Below are 19845 nucleotides of genomic sequence, written 5' to 3' on the forward strand. Positions count from 1 at the left end.
AGCGAGACTCCATCTCCAGGGGAAAAAAATGTTGTTTATCTGAAATTCACATTTACCTGGACTTCCCTAAAGCAAAAATAAAATTGTAAGGCCCCCCAGAGCATCTGAATAGACTTCCTCCACAGCCAGGGTGCTCTTAAAATTTAACCTGAGAGGCTGGGCGCAGTGGCTCACGCCTATAATCCCAGCATTTTGGGAGGCCGAGCCAGGTGGATCATCTGAGGTCAGGAGTTCGAGACCAGCCTGGACAACGGTGAAAAACTCACTTACCAAAAATACAAAAATTATCTGAGCATGGTGGCAAGCACCTGTAACCCCAGCCACTTAGGAGGCTGAGGCAGGAGAAAGGCTTGAAACCAGGAGGTGGAGGTTGCAGTGAGTCAAGATTGTATCATTGCACTCTAGCCTGGGTAACAAGAGTTAAATTCTGTCTCAAAAAAAAAAAAAAAATTAACCTGAGAGACTGGTTCAGGCCATAATGAGAAGTGGGGATCAGACCTGCTTCATGATACCTCTCCGGCATTAACATCAACACAGACCTTAAATCTTAAATAGACCTTTACAGTCTATTCTCTATGATGCCTGCTACCTGGAGACTTCATCTGCATGATAAAACTTTGGTCTCTGCAAGCCAGACATTTCCTTTCTGTTGATCCCAAGTATTTAGATAAACTCAACGAACTGTCAACCAGAAAATGTTTAAATCATACTGGAAGCCCTCCCCACCCACCACTTTGAGTTGTCCTGCTTTTCTGAACCCAACCAATATATTTCTTTTCTTTTTTTTTTTTTTTTTTGTTTTTCTTTTTGAGATGGAGTCTCGCTCTGCTGCACAGGTTGGAGTACAGTGGTGTGATCTCGGCTCTCTGCAAGCTCTGCCTCCTGGGTTCATGCCATTCTCCTGCCTCAGCCTCCCGAGTAGCTGGGACTACAGGCGCCCGCCATCACGCCCAGCTAATTTTTTGTATTTTTAGTAGAGACAGGGTTTCACTGTGTGAGCCGGGATGGTCTCGATCTCCTGACCTCGTGATCTTTCCACCTCAGCCTACCAAAGTGCTGGGATTACAGGTGTGAGCCACCGCGCCTGGTGGGAAGGGGTTCTTATCCCTCAAGCACATGGTTCCTGCTGCTGTGTCCTTCCCCTATTGGCTAGGGTTAGACTACACAGGCTAAATTAATTCCGATTGGATAATTTAAAGAGAATGACAGGGTGAGTGCTTTGGCAGGAGTCAGGGCAGAGCAGGTAGCAGGTAATTGGAATGAGTTAGGGTGGAGCTGGTGATTGGAATGTAGGGTGGAACAGGTGATCAGAATGAGTCAGGGTGGAGTAGGTAATCAAAAAAGGTCGCTTTACGAGGAAGTTAAGTTTAAAAGCAGAAGGCAAATAATTGAACATATTAATAGTGACATATTAATTCTTTGAAAAGAAATTTAGGACTCATATCTAACACCATCTTGCTTTTGGTGGATTTTGGCTGGCTTCTTTACCGCATGCTGTTTTATCAGCAAGGTCTTTGTGACTTGTATTGTGCCGACTTCCTTAACCTCCTGGAATTCAGCCTAGTAGATCTCAGCCTTAGTTTACCCAGCCCCTATTCAAGATGGAGTCACCCTGTTTCAAATGCCTCTGACAGTTTTGCTTTGTCACCCAGGCTGGAGTGTTGTTGGTTCACTGGAACACGAGTTCTTACGTTTTTGTCAGGCCTCTGAGCCCAAGCCAAGCCATCATATCCCCTGTGACCTGCATGTATACATCCAGATGGCCTGAAGCAAGTGAAGAATCACAAAAGAAGTGAAAATGCCAGTTCCTGCCTTAACTGCTGACATCCCACCATTGTGATTTGTTCCTGCCCCACCTTAACTGAGCAATTAACCATGTGAAATTCCCTCTCCTGGCTCAGAAGCTCCCCTACTGAGCACCTTGCGACTCCCACCCCTGCCTGCCAGAGAACAACCCCCTTTGAGTGTAATTTTCCTCTACCTACCCAAATCCCATAAAACGGCCCCACCGCCATCTCCCTTTGCTGAGTCTCTTTTGGTACTCAGCCTGCCTGCACCTAGGTGATTAAAAAGCTTTATTGCTCACACAAAGCCTGTTTGATGGTCTCTTCACAGGGTCGTGTTACTGGGGGTCCTTGCTCCCAGAGCTCCCAAGATGGTGGTGGGCCACTTCCAAGATGGTGGCAAGCCTCGTGTTCTCTGACCTGGAGTTCTTGGCCTCACCGATTCCAAGGAATGGAATCTTGGCCGATGCGGTGAGTGTTATAACTCTATTAGAAGCCGTGGGTCACGGAAGAGAACCGTGGAACCCAGTGACTAGTGTTCAGCTCAATTAGGACGAACCCAGGCACTTAGCCATGCAGGAAAAATGGCAAGCCTTTAGCCCGATCGGGAGTGGCAATGGGTGCCTCACTGGATCAAGAGCACAGCAGGCACCCTGCTGGATCCGGAGGGATGGAAGTCAGTGGCGGGTCTGTGACAGCAGCAAACAGCAGTGGTGGATGGTGAGCGAAAGCTCAGCTGGAGCCCTAACAAAACACGGACCAGAAAAGTGCAGTTGCAAGATTTAATAGAGTGAAATAAACTGAAGACAGAGCTCCCATATAAGGGGAGGGGACCCAAAGGGGGTTGTCCTAGCTGGCTCAAATGCCTGGGTTTATATCCTGATCCTTGTCCCTCCCGCTGTGCTCTCAGGCAATAGATAATTGGCCTGTTTTGCCTAATTAGCATTTTAGTGAGCTCTCTGATTGGTCAGGTGTGGGCTAAGTTGCAAGCCCCGTTTTTAAAGGTGGATGTGGTCTTCTTCCCAGCTAGGCTTAGGGATTCTTAGTTGGCCTAGGAAATTCCAGCTAGTCCTGTCTCTCAGACACACGTGACATTTGGTGCCATGACTCAGATTGGGAGACCTCCCTTGGGAGATCAATCCCCTGTCCTCCTGCTCTTTGCTCCATGAGAAAGATCCACCTATGACCTCTGGTCCTCAGACCAACCAGACCAAAGAACATCTCACCAATTTTAAATCGGGTAAGTGGTCTCTTTTTACTTTCTTCTCTAACCTCTCTCACTATCCCTCAACCTCTCTCCTTTCAATCTTGGTGCCATCCTTCAATCTCTCCCTTCTCTTAATTTCAGTTCCTTTCCTTTTCTGGTAGAGACGGAGGAGACGCATTTTATCCATGAACCCAAAACTCTGGCAGTGGTCACGGACTTGGGAAGACAGTCTTCCCTTGGTGTTTAATCACTGCAGGGACCCCTGCTTGATTATTCATCCACGTTTCAGAGGTGTCTGATCATCGCAGGGACGACTGCCTTGATCTTCACCCTTAGCGGCAAGCACCACTTTCCTGGGGGGCAAGCACCCCCCATCCCATCTCTCCATGTCTCTACCCTCTCTTTTCTCTGGGCTTGCCTCCTTCACTATGGGCAACCTTCCACCCTCCATTCTTCCGTTTTCTCCCTTAGTCTGTGTTCTCAAGAACTTAAAACCTCTTCAACTCACACCTGATCTAAAACCTAAATGTCTTATTTCTTCTGCAATACCACTTGACCCCACTACAAACTCGACAATGGTTCCAAATAGCCAGAAAACAGCACTTTCGATTTTTCCATCCTACAAGATCTAGATAATTCTCCTCGTAAAATGGGCAAATGGATCTGAGGTGCCTGATGTCCAGGCATTCTTTTATATATTGGTCCCTCCCTAGTCTCTGTTTCCAATGCAACTCATCTGAAATCCTCCTTCTTTCCTTCCCGCCTGTCCCCTCAGTCCCAACCCCAAGTGTCACTGTGTCTTTTCAATCTTCCTTTTCTACCAACCCATCTGACCTCTCCCCTCCTCCCCAGAGTGCTCCTCTCCAGGTCACTCCCCACCAGGCTGAATCAAGCTCCAATTCTTCCTCAGCCTCCACTCCCCCACCCTATAATCCTTCTATCACCTCACCTCCTCACACCAGGTCTGGCTTACAGTTTTGTTCCGTGACTAGCCCTTCCCAACCTGCCCAACAATTTCCTCTTAAAGAGGTGGCTGGAGCTAAAGACATAGTCAAGGTTAATGCTCCTTTTTCTTTATCCGACCTCTCCCAAATCAGTTAGCATTTAGGCTCTTTTTCATCAAATATAAAAACACAGCCCAGTTCATGGCTTGTTTGGCAGCAACCCTGAGACGCTTTATAGTCCGAGACCCTGAAAGGTCAGAAGGCTGTCTTATTCTCAATATGCATTTTATTACTTTGTCTGCTCCGAACATTAAATAAAGCTCCAAAAATTAGATTCTGGCCCTCAAACCCCACAACGGGACTTAATTAACCTCACCTGCAAGGTGTACAATAATAGAGTAGAGGGAGCCAAGTAGCAACATATTTCTGAGTTACAATTCCTTGCCTCCATTGTGAGAGAAACCCAAGCCACATCTCCAGCACACAAGAACTTCAAAATGCCTAAGCTGCCGCAGTCAAGCATTCCTACAGGATCTCCTCCATCAGAATCTTGCTTCAAGTGCCAGTAAAGTGGCCACTGGGCCAAGGAATGCCCGCTGCCCAGGTTTCCTCCTAAGCCATGTCCCATCTGTGTGGGACCCCAATGGAAATCGGACTGTCCAACTCCCCCACAGCCACTCCCAGAGACCCTGGAACTCTGGCCCAAGGGTCTCTGACTCCTTCCCAGATCTTCTCAGCTTAGTGATGTGAAACTGATGTGACCTGATCACCTCAGAAGCCTCCTGGACCATCATAGATGCTTTGGGTAACTCTTACAATGGAGGGTAAGTACGTCCCCTTCTTAATCGATACGGAGGCTACCCATTCCACATTACCTTCTCTTCAAGGGCCTGTTTCCCTTGCCTCCATAACTGTTGTGGGTATTGATGGCCAGGCTTCTAAACCTCTTAAAACTCCCCAACTCTGATGCCAACTTGGACAACATTCTTTCAAGCACTCCTTTTTAGTTATCCCCACCTGCCCAGCTCCCTTATTAGGTCGAGACATTTTAATTAAATGATCTGCTTCCCTGACTATTCCTGGGCTACAACCGCACCTCATTGCCGCCTTTTCCCCCAGTTCAAAGCCTCCTTCACATCCTCCCCTTGTATCTCCCCACCTTAATCCACATGTATGGGAAACCTCTACTCCCTCCTTGGTGACCCATCATGCACCCCTTACCATCCCATTAAAACCTAATCACCCTTACCCCACTCAATGCCAATATCCCATCCCACAGCACACTTTAAAAGGATTAAAGCCCATTATCACTCGCCTGTTACAGCATGGTCTTTTAAAGTCTATAAACTCTCCTTACAATTCCCACATTTTACCTGTCCAAAAACCAGACAAGTCTTACAATTTAGTTCAGGATCTGCGCTGTATCAACCAAATTGTTTTGCCTATCCACCCTGTGGTGCCAAACCCATATACTCTCCTATCCTCAATACCTTCCTCCACAACCCATTATTCTGTTCTGGATCTCAAACATGCTTTCTTTACTATTCCTTTGCACCCTTCATCCCAGCCTCTCTTCGCTTTCACTTGGACTGACCCTGACACCTATCAGCCTCAGCAACTTACCTGGGCTGTGCTGCCATGAAGCTTCACAGACAGCCCCCGTTACTTCAGTCAAGCCCAAATTTCTTCCTCATCCATTACCTATCTTGGCATAATTCTTCATGAAAACACAAATGCTCTCCCTGTCGATCGTGTCTGTCTGATCTCTCAAACCCCAACCCCTTCTACAAAACAACAACTCGTTTCCTTCCTGAGCATGATTGGATACTTTCACCTTTGGATACCTGGTTTTGCCATCCTAATAAAACCATTATATAAACTCACACACAAAAAACCTAGCTGACCCCATAAATCCTAAATCCTTTCCCCACTCCCCTTTCTATTCCTTAAAAAACAACCCTAAAATCTGCTCTCACACTAGCTCTCCTTAACTCATCCCAACCCTTTTTTCATTACACATAGCTGAAGTGCAGGGCTGTGCGGTCAGAATTCTTACACAAGAGCCAAGACCGCACCCTGTAGCCTTTCTTTCCAGCAACTTGACCTTACTGCTTTTGCCTGGCCCCCACATTATTCCGGATACCACACCTGACCCCCATGACTGTATCTCTCTAATCCACCTGACATTCACTCTATTTCCCCATATTTCCTTCTTTCCTGTTCCTCACCCTGATCACACTTGGTTTATCGATGGCAGTTCCACCAGGCCTGATAGCCACTCACCAGCAAAGGCAGGCTATGCTATAGTATCTTCCACATCTATAATTGAGGCTACCACTCTGCCCCCCTCCACTACCTCTCAGCAAGCCTTAACTCGGGCCCCCACTCTTGCAAAGATACTATGCATCAGTATTTATACTGACTCTAAATATGCCTTCCATATCCTGTACCACCTTGTTGTTATATGGGTAAAAAGAGGTTTCCTCACTACACAAGGTCCTCCATCATTAATATCTCTTTAATAAAAACTCTTCTCAAGGCTGCTTTACTTTTGAAGGAAGCTAGAGTCATTCACAGCAAGGGCCATCTAAGGCGTCAGATCCCATCGCTCAGGGCAACGCTTATACTGATAAGGTAATTAAAGAAGTAGCTAGCATTCCAACTTCTGTCCCTCATGGCCAGTTTTTCTCCTTCTCATTGGTCACTCCCCCTTACTCTCCCACTGAAACTTCCACCTATCAATCTCTTTCCACACAAGGCAAATGGTTCATGGACCAAGGAAAATATCTCCTTCCAGTCTCACAGGCCCATTCTATTCTGTCGTCATTTCATAACCTCTTCCATGTAGGTTACAAGCCACTAGCCCATCTCTTAAAACCTCTCATTTCCTTTCCATCATAAAATCTATCCTCAACAAATCACTTCTCAGTGTTCCATCTACTACTCTACCACTCCTCAGGGATTTCTCAGGCCCCCTCCCTTCCCTACACAGCAAGCTCTGGGATTTGCCCCTGCCCAGGACTAGCAAATTGACTTTACTCACATGCCCCGAGTCAGGAAACTAAAATACCTCTTGGTCTGGGTAGACACTTTCACTGAATGGGTAGAGGCCTTTCCCACGGGGTCTGACAAGGCCACCACAGTCATTTCTTCCCTTCTGTCAGACATAATTCCTCGGTTTGGCCTTCCCACCGCTATACAGTCTGATAATGGACTGGCTTTTACTAGTCAAATCACCCAAGCAGTTTCTCGGGCTCTTGGTATTCAGTGGAACCTTCATAGCCTTTACCATCCTCAGTCTTCAGGAAAAGTAAAACAGACTAATGGTCTTTTAAAAACACACTTCACCATGTTCAGCCTCCAACTTAAAAAGGACTGGACAGTACTTTTACCACTTGTCCTTCTCAGAATTCAGGCCTGTCCTCGGGATGCTACAGGGTACAGCCCATTTGAGCTCCTGTATGGACGCTCCTTTTTATTAGGCCCCAGTCTCATTCCAGACACCAGCCCAACTTGGACTGTGCCCCAAAAACTTGTCATCCCTACTATCTTCTGTATAGTCATACTCCTATTCACCATTCTCAACTACTCGTAAATACCCTGCCATTGTTTACATTCCAGTTTACACTTTTCCTTCAAACCATCATAACTGATATCTCCTGGTTTTAACTCAAACTGCCACCCTTAAGTCTCTCTTAAAGTGAATAGATAATCTTTGCTGACAGGGTACTTTCAGCAAAGTACCCTCCAATACTTTCATCCTGATGAAGTCCTACTCTTTACTTTTACACTCACTCTTATTCTCATTCCAGTTCTTATGCCACCCTCTACCTCTCCCCAGTTATCTCCACCGCACTATCTCACTCACTCTCTCCTAGCCATTTCTAATCTTCCTTTAACAAACAATTGCTGCCTTTGCATTTCTCTTTCCTCCAAAATTGCTGAGGCCTCGACTTACTGCTAACAAAAAGGGGACTCTGTATATTTTTAAATCAAAAGTGTTGTTTTTACCTAAATCAATCTGGCCTGGTATATGACAACATAAAAAACTTAAGAATAGAGCCAAAAAACTTGCCAACCAAGCAAGTAATTATGCTGAACCCCCTTGGGCACGCTCTAGTTGGACTTCCTGGGTCCTCCCAATTCTTATCCTTTTATACCTGTTTTTCTCCTTCTCTTATTCGGACCTTGTGTCTTTCGTTTAGTTTCTCAACTCATCCAAAACTGTATCCAGACCATCACCAATCATTCTATATGACAAATGCTCCTTCTAACAACCCCACAATATCACCCCTTACCACAAAATCTTCCTTCAGCTTAATCTCTCCCATTCTAGGTTCCCACGCCACCCCAGTTCCTCTCGGAGCAGCCCTGAGAAACATTGCCCATTATCTCTCCATATCACCCCCCAAAAATTTTTGCTGCCCCAACACTTCAATACTATTTTATGTTATTTTTCTTATTAATATAAGAAGACAGGAATGTCAGGCCTCTAAGCCCAAGCTAAGCAATCATATTCCCTGTGACTTGCACGTATACATCCAGATGGCCTGAAGCAAGTGAAGAATCACAAAAGAAGTGAAAATGGCTGGTTCCTGCCTTAACTGGTGACATCCTACCATTGTGATTTGTTCCTGCCCCACCTTAACTGAGCGATTAACCTTGTGAAATTCCTTCTCCTGGTTCAGAAGCTCCCCCACTGTGCACCTTGTGACTCCCACCCCTGCCCGCCAGAGAACAACCCCCTTTGATTCTAATTTTCCTCTACCTACCCAAATCCTATAAAACGGCCCCACCCCTATCTCCCTTTGCTGACTATCTTTTCGGACTCAGCCCACCTGCACCCAGGTGAAATAAACAGCTTTATTGCTCACACAAAGCCTGTTTGGTGGTCTCTTCACACGGACGTGCATGACAATGTATATGCAGATTTTTAATATTACTATGCATTTTGTGTCTGTGAAATATTTATAATAAATTTTTTAAGTTTTTAATAGAGCTCTAGACAAACTCTAAAGAATCTAACATGGATTACAAATGCCTTCACAGTTTTGCTGACCTTATTTACGTCTCTAATCTTGCCACTTCCAGTTTGTACACTGTAGTTTGGTCATTCACATTTATTCCTCAGATCTCCAAGCCTGTGCCTGTACTCTGCTCTGTTTCTCTTCCTCTTCTCATTGAGTCTCACCTTAATTGTCAATATCTTCTCTGGCACCTTGTTTGTGTCTAGGTTAAGTACTTCTATGTATTTCCAGCATATTCATTGCTTTCTTTTTCTTCTCTTTTTTTTTTTTTGAGATGGAGTCTTGCTGTTGTTGCCCAGGCTGGAGTGCAATGGCACGACCTCAGCTCACTGCAACCTCCGCCTCCCAGGTTCAAGCGATTCTCTTGCCTCAGTCTCCCAAGTAGCTGGGATTACAGGTGCCTGGCTCCACACTTTGCTAACTTTTTGTATTTTTAGTAGAGACGGGGTTTCACCATGTTGGCCAGGCTGGTCTCAAAATCTTGACCTCAGATGATCCATTCGCCTCAGCCTCCCAAAGTGGTGGGATTACAGGTGTTAGCCACTGCTCCCGGCCCAGAATATTCATTACTTTCACTGTCATTTATCACTTATTCATATATTATAATTGCTGACCTTCTTCTCTGTATCTCCCATTACAATATAAGTGTCAAAAACATGCAGACTGTGTCTTATTCACCGTAACATCCCTGGCCCCTGCTTAGTGTCTTGGACTAATAGACCCTCAATAAATATTTGCTAGGAATTAATTAATAATGGGATGGTTTATTTCATATTCTTGAGGCAGCTATAATTTTACTTTTAATGTGAAGCCATTTTATAATCAGTATTTAGATGAAATCATAAAGTCCTACCATCCTATAATGTGTAGATTAGAAATCACTACTTGGAATAAAGTTCTCTCCTGTCATTCATATTGCAAAGTTTGGTTTTGACATCATCTATAACCTAAACTACATCTTGATTTAGTTATTAGGATTAGCGCATCATTTAAGTGTTCATCACACTCTACTTTTGCAGCTTCCAAAGTGGTATTATCTGGGTCATTTTGAGGCATGATCAAGAGCAGAAAACTAAGTCAAGCAATCATACAGTTAATGAGGGCATCCTGTTGCTAAAATCAAAACCTAATGTGGATCCTTGACTTGTTATGAACATTTGGCTTGGGGAATGCAAAAGGCTATTGTTTGGAGAATAGTGATTGACAGTCAAGAGCCTTATATGGTGGCCCTTACTACAATAGACTTACCATTTTCCACAAGCCAGTCCTTAGTGTAACAAGTAAAGAAATCTAATTTTGTCAGCACATTAACAATGGGTCCATTTTCCAGGGATGGGCTCGAGATAGGCAAGAATAAAAGGCTAATACGTCAGAATTCCAATCTAAAATTAATGGTTGAGTGGACTAGAATCACTCATCAGCACATCCCTGTAGATGAACTGCATGCAAAGCCAAATAAGCAGAAGGCTGCTTGGTGAACATGGGACACAGAATAAGGGCAGTTGTTTCATTATAATGTTTAATGGCATTGCATTTTGAAAGCCTGATGTGCCCTGTTCCATGGGAATGAAATTTCTGTGACTCAGATGAAGATTCACAAAACCTGAGGAGCACCATCCCCCTCTTCAGCAACCATACCTTGCCAGATGGCCAATGACAACTTGGGTCTCTGCGACCCCTTTTTCTTTGCATTCCTGGATGAATAACATCCCATTCCCCGATCTCATATGCATCTGCTTGTCAGCTTTTTCTTTTTGTTATATTAGAACATTCATTGTGGTTATTGCCAAGTTGGTCCCAACAAGCCATTATGTCTCTTTTTTTTTTTTTTTGAGAGGGAGTCTTGCTCTGTCGCCCAGGCTGGAGTGCAGTGGCCCGATCTCAGCTCACTGCAAACTCCGCCTCCCAGGTTTACACCATTCTCCTGCCTCAGCCTCCCGAGTAGCTGGGACTACAGGCGCCCGCCACCTCGCCTGGCTAGTTTTTTGTATTTTTTTTTTTTCAGTAGAGACGGGGTTTCACCGTGTTAGCCAGGATGGTCTCGATCTCCTGACCTCGTGATCCGCCCATCTCGGCCTCCCAAAGTGCTGGGATTACAGGCTTGAGCCACGGTGCCCGGCCGCCATTATGTCTCTTTAGATGATTTTGCAGATCTCTATTCCAATTCACTATGTGTTCATTTCAAATTTCAACTTTCAAATAACTTTGTTTATTTCTCTGATTCTTATATTTTGAGGAAGCATTTCACTTTAGAGTCTGTACACTGAAAACAGAAAATTAAAAGCAGAATATTTTTAATGTTTCATCTTACGGAATAGGAATTAGGAATATTACTAATGATGGGATCTATCCATTAGAATATTTATTAGACATTTTAAACTATTCTTCTGCATGTGCATTCATATACACACACATATATATGCACACAATATAGGGCAATTATTGTTAGTTCTTATTGTTTTTCTAATTATCTCTTAACCACAGATAATACAAGAGGAAGGGGAAGGAGAACAGAAAGAAAAGGGGAAGGAAAAGAAGAAGAAACTTAATCATCCAGATTTATATTAAACAAAATATATTGCAACGTGTGTATAGCTTCAGTTTGACGAATCAGTCTCTAATATTTAAGCCACATCTAGCTGTTTTTTTGTTTGTCTGTTTTTGAGACGGAGTCTCACTGTGTCACCCAGGCTAGAGTGCAGTTGCCCAATCTCTGTTCACTGCAAACCCTGCCTCCCAGGTTCAAGGGATTCTCCTGTCTCAGCCTCCCAAGTACCTGGATTACAGGTGTGTGCCATCACACCAGACTAATTTTTGTATTTTTAGTAGAGACGGGGTTTCACCATGTTGGCCAGGCTGGTCTCAAAATCCTGACCTTAAGTGATCTGCCTGCCTCAGCCTCCCAAAGTGCTGGGATTACAGGCATAAGCCACTGCACCCAGCCCCCATCTAATTTTTTAACACCATCTTTTCGAAGTATGCTTTCATTCTAACAAGTATTTTCTTCTTCATCTTTTTTTCTTTTTTCTTTTTTTTTGTTTGAGACAGAGTCTCCCTCTGTCACCCAGGCTGGAGTGCAATGGTGCAATCTTGGCTCACTGCAACCTCCACCTCCTGGGTTCAAGGGATTCTCCTGCCTCAGCCTCCCAAGTAGCTGGGACTACAGGCATGTGCCACCATGCCTGGCTAATTTTAGCAGAGACAGGGTTTCATCATGTTGGCCAGTCTAGTCTTAACTCATGACCTCAGATGTTCCACCTGCCTCAGCTTCCCAAAGTGCTGGGATTACAGGCGTGAGCTACTGCACCGGCCTTTTTTTTTTTCTTTCCAGACAGGTCTGGCTATGTCTCCCAGGCTGGAGTGCAGTGGCATGATATCGGCTCACTGTAGCCTCGGCCTCCCAGGTTCAGGCAATTCTTGTGCCTCAGCCTCCCGAGTAACTGGGACTACAGGTGCCCACCACCACGCCTGGCTAATTTTTGTATTTTTAGTAGAGATGGGGTTTCACCATATTGGCCAGGCTGGTCTCAAACTCCTGACCTCAGATAATCCACCTACCTTGGCCTTCCAAAGTGCTGGGATACAGGCTTGAGCCACCAGGCCCAGCCTAACAAGCATTTTCTGTTATTCTTTATTTCTGAATTTTCAATAAGTCCTAGATATGTGCTGTTGTTTCTTTTGATGCTCTATTGTATGCTGTACAAGGATTATTTCATTTTGAACATAATTTCAGTTTGATGCTATGGTTATTTATCATATGTGTTGTTTTGCTGTACCTTTTTTTTTTTTTTTTGAGAGAGAGTTTCACTCTTGTCACCCAGGCTGGAGTGCAACAGCTTGATCTTGGTTCACTGCAACCTCTGCCTCCCGGGTTCAAGGAATTCTCTAGCCTCAGCCTCAGGAGTGGCTGGGATTACAGGTGCTCGCCACCATGCCTAGCTAAATTTGTTTTGTATTTTTAGTAGAGACGGGGTTTCGTCATGTTGGACAGGCTGGTCTCGAACTTCTGATCTCAGGTGATCTGCCCACCTTGGCCTCCCGAAGTGCTGGAATCACAGGTGTAAGCTGCCTGTACTATTTTTTTTTTTTTTTAACATCCAGCTTATGTTACTTCAGCATCTCTTTACTGTTATATTCACTGAAGCCTTTTTTTTTTTTGTCTAGGAAAATGAAAAACTTAAATGTTATACAAAATTGTACTAGATTGACTTGCTTTTTTTTTTGAGACAGAGTCTTGCACTGTCGCCTAGGCTGGAGTGCAGGAGCACAATCTCAGCTAACTACAACCTCCGCCTCCCGGGTTCAAGTGATTCTCTTGCCTCAGCCTCCCAAGTAGCTGGGACTGCAGGTGTGTGCCACTACACCCAGCTAATTTTTGTATTTTTAGTAGAGATTTGGTTTCACTATATGTTGTCCAGGTTGGTTTCGAACTCCTTGACCTCAGGTGATCCACCCACCTCGGCCTCCCAAAGTGCTGGGATTACAGGCGTGAGCCACTGCACCCAGGTCCCAAAATTGAATTAGATTGAAAATACAGGCCGGGTGTGGTGGCTCAAGCCTGTAATCCCAGCACTTTGGGAGGCCGAGACGGGCAGATCACGAAGTCAGGAGATCGGGACTATCCTGGCTAACCCGGTGAAACCCCGTCTCTACTAAAAAATACAAAAAAACTAGCCGGGCGAGGTGGCGGGCGCCTGTAGTCCCAGCTACTCGGGAGGCTGAGGCAGGAGAATGGCGTAAACCCGGGAGGCGGAGCTTGCAGTGAGCCGAGATCCGGCCACTGGACTCCAGCCTGGGTGACAGAGCGAGACTCTGTCTTAAGGAAAAAAAAAAAAAAAAGAAAATACATAAAATTCCTCTGTTAAATTTCTATGAAAGTTTCTCAGTACTTATTCTTAACTTCTGATCAGTAACAAATAGTTCTTTGATGGGTACTGATGTCCAAACTACATTTTGAGTAAAACTATCCTGTAAAATAGGGATTATTTTTTCTATTTTTTGTTAAAAATAACAACAACAACAACAGTGGCTTGGATAGTTAAAGTAGCTTACTTGCTTTTTTTTTTTTTTTTTTGAGATGATGTTTAGCTCTTGTGCAGGTTGGAGAGCAATGGCATGATCTTGGCTCACTGCAACATCTGCCTCCTGGGTTCAAGTGATTATCTTGCCTCAGCCTCCCAAGTAGGTGGGATTACAGGTACACGCCACCATGCCCAGCTAATTTTTGTATTTTTAGTAGAGACAGAGTTTCACTATATATTGGCCAAGTTGGTTTCGAACTCCTGACCTGGTGATCCACCCACCTCAGCCTCCCAAAGTGCTGGGATTACAGGAGTGAGCCACCACACCCGGCCCAGCTTATTTGCGTTTATTCAGATAATTAATGGCAAAGACCAAATTTGTACCCAGGATTGATTCCAGGTTCTGAAGTTTTAAATAAGCATGATATAATAATTCTGTTCTATAATGGTTCGAGAATAATTCTAAACTTGTGCTGCCCACTAACTGCTAGCCACACATGGCTTTTTAAATTTAAATTGATTTAACTCATTTAAAACTAATTTTATTTCTTCAGTTGCACTAGTGACATTTCAAGTACTGAAAAGCATGGATGTCTAGTGGCTACCATATTGGATAGTACAGACAGAGGGCATTTGCATCCTCACAGAACGTTCTATAGGACTGTCCTGCTGTAGAATATCAATAATTTATCTTAGAGATCATTTGTTTAACTTACAAGTTTGTATTAGATACTTTTGGGTTGCCTCGTTGGCACGCAACAACACTCCCTTCCTCTTCAAGAAATTTCCCTTTCATCCCTAAACAATAAAATAAGGCGGTTTATTTATTTATTTATTTAGTTATTGAGATGGAGTCTTGTTCTGTCACCCAGGCTGGAGTGCAGTGGCATGATCTCAGCTCACTGCAAGCTCTGCCTGCTGTGTTCACGCCATTCTCCTGCCTCAGCCTCCCGAGTAGCTGGGACTACAGGTGCCCACCACCACACCTGGCTAATTTTTTGTATTTTTTAGTAAAGACGGAGTTTCACAGTGTTAGCCAGGATGGTCTCGATCTCCTGACCTCGTGATCCGCCCACCTTGGCCTCACAAAGTGCTGGGATTACAGGCGTGAGCCACCGCGCCAGGCCAAAATAAAGCAGTTTTTAATCTTCCATGACTCTCTGACCCATCTCATCAGTCATAGCTGATTGAATCAGCTAAAGCCAAGTCAGGTAAATGTGTCCTTTATCTCTAGGAGAAAATGTATAGAGATTTTAAAGCAATTTACTTTGGTGAAAAAGTAATAATAATTTACTAATTTGCTAATTAGCTAATCCCAATTATGTCAGGGTTTTTGTTTTGTTCGTTTGTTTGTTTTGAGACACGGTCTCGCCCTGTCACCCAGGGCTGGAGTGCAGTGGCAGATCTTGGCTCACTGCAACCTCCGCCTCCTGGATTCAAGCAGTTCTCATGCCTCAGCCTCCCCAGTAGCTGAGATTGCAGGTGCACATCATCAGGCCTGGCTAATTTTTTGTATTTTTGGTAGAGGTGGAGTTTTGCTCTGTTGGCCAGGCTGGTCTCAAACTGCAGACCTCAAGTGATCTACCCACCTCAGCCTCCTAAAGTGCTGGGATTACAGGTGTGAGCCACCATGCCTGGCCCCAATTATGTCTTAAGAGGAAAAAAATTAATAAAGGCCTACAAAGGGAAATTGGACCTAGGGTCTCAAAGAATACTTAGTCCCAGGTGAAACAACTGTAGTCAAGAGATGAGGCTGCAATGCAATAACATGGGGGCATGTAGCACTCTGTGGATGAGATGAAGGAGGGGTAGTTACCAAGGAAGAGGAACTAGTCATGAGCTTTGTACATATACTTATAGGCAAAAATGAGTGTGTACTTACTACCTACTAACTTTTTTTTTTTAGACACAGCCTCACTCTGTCACCCAGGCTGGAGTGCAGTGGCACGATCTCAGCTCACTGTAACCTCAACCTCCCGGGTTCAAGTGATTTTCATGCCTCAACCTCCTGAGTACCTGGGAGTACAGGCGTGAGGCACTACACCCGGCTAATTTCTGTAGTTTTTAGTAGAGACGGGGTTTCACCATGTTGGTCAGGCTGGTCTCCAACTCCTGACCTCAAGCGATCCACTGCTCTTGGCCTCCCAAAGTGCTGGGATTATGGATGTGAGCCACTGCACCTGGCCTACCTACTAAACATTTTTAAATGTTACATCCATTATTTCATCCAAAGATCCAAACAATCCCAAGTTTACAAATGAAGGAATTGAAGCAACGGAGACTTACAGAATGTTAGGGCATGGCTAAAAGCCTTGGTGGTTGCTGAAACTTCATGCTACTGTTGTGGGAAATTGAGGACCTGAGAGACTGATATGGAGAACAGGAGGATTGTTTATTTAAGGTATGCACCCGCTTGGTGGATTCACATCTAAAAAGATGAGCATTGAACAAAGACCGAGTGGGGTTTTTATTAGCAGGCTTACAAAAGCAAAACAGAGGCAGTTAATTATATGATAGGTCACATAATCTATAGCATAGCATAACTTGTGACCTTGCCTAGCTGGTGGCCTTGTAGCTGCATTGAAAGAAAAACAAGAACTGGCTAAATACAGGCATTTGTAAAACATAGTCATGCTTAAGAAGCCAGGGACAGGAGTAACAGTAAAGAAATTTGTCTTTCTTTTTTTTTTTTTCTTTTAACCTTGCTCTGGAGGGGAGGGGTGTCTGGAGCCCATTGCTTCTCAAACAGCGTTATCTTGTAACTGTCCTTGAAGTGAGCTTGCTAGGCAGAGGAAAACTTGTTCTTTTCTTTTTAACCCTTGCCTCGCCTGTTATTTTTCTTGGAATGAATGAATGCATATTTATTTTTAAATTTCTGCCTCATTTTCTCTCCTTTGATGCCTTTTCTAAAAGAAGTTTAAAAGAAGGTATCACTATTACTTAATTCTGCATGAAGAGACAAGTTTTCTTCTTTAGACAAAGGTTGGTATTTATGCAGAGCTATTAGCTGAGTGGTAGTTTGCCTAGCTACTATTGCCTTTATGGTTGATTGAATGCTTCTAACAAAGAGAGGTAAGAGACAATGGAGTGTTAGGCAACTTCTTAGTATGGCCAGAACTTCTCTTATTAAAGTCTTGAAGCTTCTGAAAAATGAAAACCAGTGCTCGGGTGGGCAGGCGGCAGCGGGGGGGACCCGCGGAACGGCTTTGTATGCATCCCGACGATGGGCGGCGGTGCAACCACCTGACAGAGGCCGGGGCACTAGATGCACCTTCTGCCCGCATGAGGAGGAGAGGCCGGTAGAGGACTGTGAACCAAAAGTTGTGCCCCGGGATGGACTTCACCGCACAGCCCAAGCCTGCTACAGCCCTCTGTGGCATCGTGAGTGCTGCCGGGGTGATCACTTACCCTCTGGGGGTAAAAGAGATCACCAACAAGATCACAACCGACGAGATGATCAAACACCTGAAGATGGTAGTGAAAACCTTTATGGATATGGCTGAGGACTCAGAAGATGAAAAACAGCAGTGTCTCCCCACTAGCCTTGTATCTTGCATCTGAATTCTCCCTCAGGAGCCCCAATAAAGATGTGTGTCTCCTTGTAGCATGTTGTTAGGCTGATATCTTTTGTATCTATGCCCCAGAAGGTCCATATACTTCCCATGATAAACTTAAGGACATATTTTTGTTTATTACCAGACAATTAAAAGGTTTGGAGGATACAAAGAGTCCGCAGTTTAATAGATACTTTTATTTATTAGAGAATTTAGCTTGGGTTAAATCATGTAACATCTGCTTTGAATTAGAAGATTGCAATGAAATTTTTATTCAGCTTTTTAGGACTCTCTTCTCAGTGATCAACAATAGCCACAATAAGAAGGTACGAATGCATGTGCTAGATTTGATGAGTTATATCATCATGCAAGGAGACAGAGTTACTCAAGAGTTATTGGACTCCATTCTTATTAACCTCATTCCTGCACATAAGTACTTAAATAGTCCTTTGACCTTGCAAGAGTGCTATTGGAAAGAACAGTCCAGACTATTGAGGCATGCATTGCCAATTTTTTCAATCAAGTCCTGGTGCTGGGAAGATCATCAGTAAGTGATTTGTCAGAACATGTATTTGATCTGATTCAGGACCTTTTTGCTATAGATCCTCATTTATTATTTCCATCATGCCACAGCTTGAATTCAAACTAAAGAGCAATGATGGAGAAGAGTGATTAGCTGTTGTTCGACTTCTAGCTAAATTGTTTGGCTCCAAAGATTCTGATTTGGCAACACAAAATTGTTCTCTTTGGCAATGTTTTCTTGGACGGTTTAATGACATTCATGTTCCTGTGAGATTAGAAAGTGTGAAATTTGCCAGTCATTGTTTAATGAATCACCCAGATTTAGCGAAGGATCTCACAGAATATTTAAAGGTTAGATCACATGATCCAGAAGAAGCTATTCATCATGATGTCATTGTTACTTTAATAACAGCTGCCAAGAGAGACCTGGCCTTAGTCAACGATCAGCTGCTTGGCTTTGTAAGGGAAAGAACACTGGATAAATGGTGGCAAGTAAGAAAAGAAGCTAGACGGGTCTGGCTCAGCTTTTTAAGAAATATTGTCTTCATGGTGAAGCAGGAAAGGAAGCTGCAGAGAAAGTCAACTGGATAAAGGACAAACCTTTGCATATTTATTATCAGAACAGCATTGATGACAAACTGTTGGTAGAGAAAACCTTTGCTCAGTATCTTGTCCCCCACAACCTGGAAACAGAAAAGAGAATGAAATGCTTATATTACTTATATGCTAGTTTGGATCCAAATGCTGTAAAAGCTCTCAATGAGATGTGGAAGTGTCAGAACATGCTTTGGAGTCATGTACGCGAACTGTTGGATTTGCACAAGCAGCTTACATCAGAGGCTAACTGTTCTGCCATGTTTGGAAAACTGATGACCATAGCAAAGAATTTGCCTGACCCCGGGAAAGCACAAGATTTTGTGAAGAAATTTAACCAGGTTCTCGGCGATGATGAGAAACTTCGGTCTCAATTGGAGTTATTAATCAGCCCAACCTGTTCTTGCAAACAAGCAGATATTTGTGTGAGAGAAATAGCCTGGAAACTTGCAAATCCTAAGCAACTAACAAATCCTTTTCTAGAGAAGGTCAAATTTTCCGTTGGAGAGAATTGCACCTGTGCACATTGATTCAGAAGCCATGAGTGCACTAATGAAATTGATGAATAAGTGAATAGAGGGGACAGCAGATGATGAAGAGGAGGGTGTAAGTCCAGATACAGCTATCCGTTCAGGACTTGCACTTCTTAAGGTTCTATCTTTCACATATCTTACCTCCTTCCACTCTGCAGAGACATATGAGTCTTTGTTACAGTGCCTAAGAATGGAGGATGACAAGGTAGCAGAAGCTGCTGTACAAATTTTTAGAAATACAGGTCACAAAGTAGAAACAGACCTTCCCTAGATACGGTCAACCTTAATTCCCATTTTACATCAAAAAGCGAAGAGTGGGGCTGGCGCAGTGGCTCACGCCTGTAATCGCGGCACTTTGGAAGGCTGAAGTGGGTGGATCGCGAGGTCAGGAGATCGAGACCATCCTGGCTCACACAGTGAAACCCTGTCTCTACTAAAAATACAAAAAATTAGCTGGGCGTGATGGCGGGCGCCTGTAGTCCCAGCTACTCAGGAGGCTGAGGCAGGAGAATGGCGTGAACCCGGGAGCTAGAGCTTGCGGTGAGCCGAGATCGCGCCACTGCACTCCAGCCTGGGTGACAGAGCGAGACGCTGTCTCAAAAAAAAAAAAAAAAAAAAAGCCAAGAAGGGTACTCCACACCAAGCAAAACAGACTGTGC

At 44.2% G+C, this 19845-nt stretch overlaps 1 pseudogene; it reads left to right on the top strand.

Annotated features, from left to right (window-relative positions):
- Positions 1-16123: 16123 nt before the first annotated feature.
- LOC110740425 lies at positions 16124-19572 on the top strand (annotated as a pseudogene).
- Positions 19573-19845: the final 273 nt, after the last annotated feature.

The sequence above is a fragment of the Papio anubis genome, chromosome 1, assembly GCF_008728515.1.
Source record: "Papio anubis isolate 15944 chromosome 1, Panubis1.0, whole genome shotgun sequence".
Taxonomy (NCBI): Eukaryota; Metazoa; Chordata; class Mammalia; order Primates; family Cercopithecidae; genus Papio; species Papio anubis.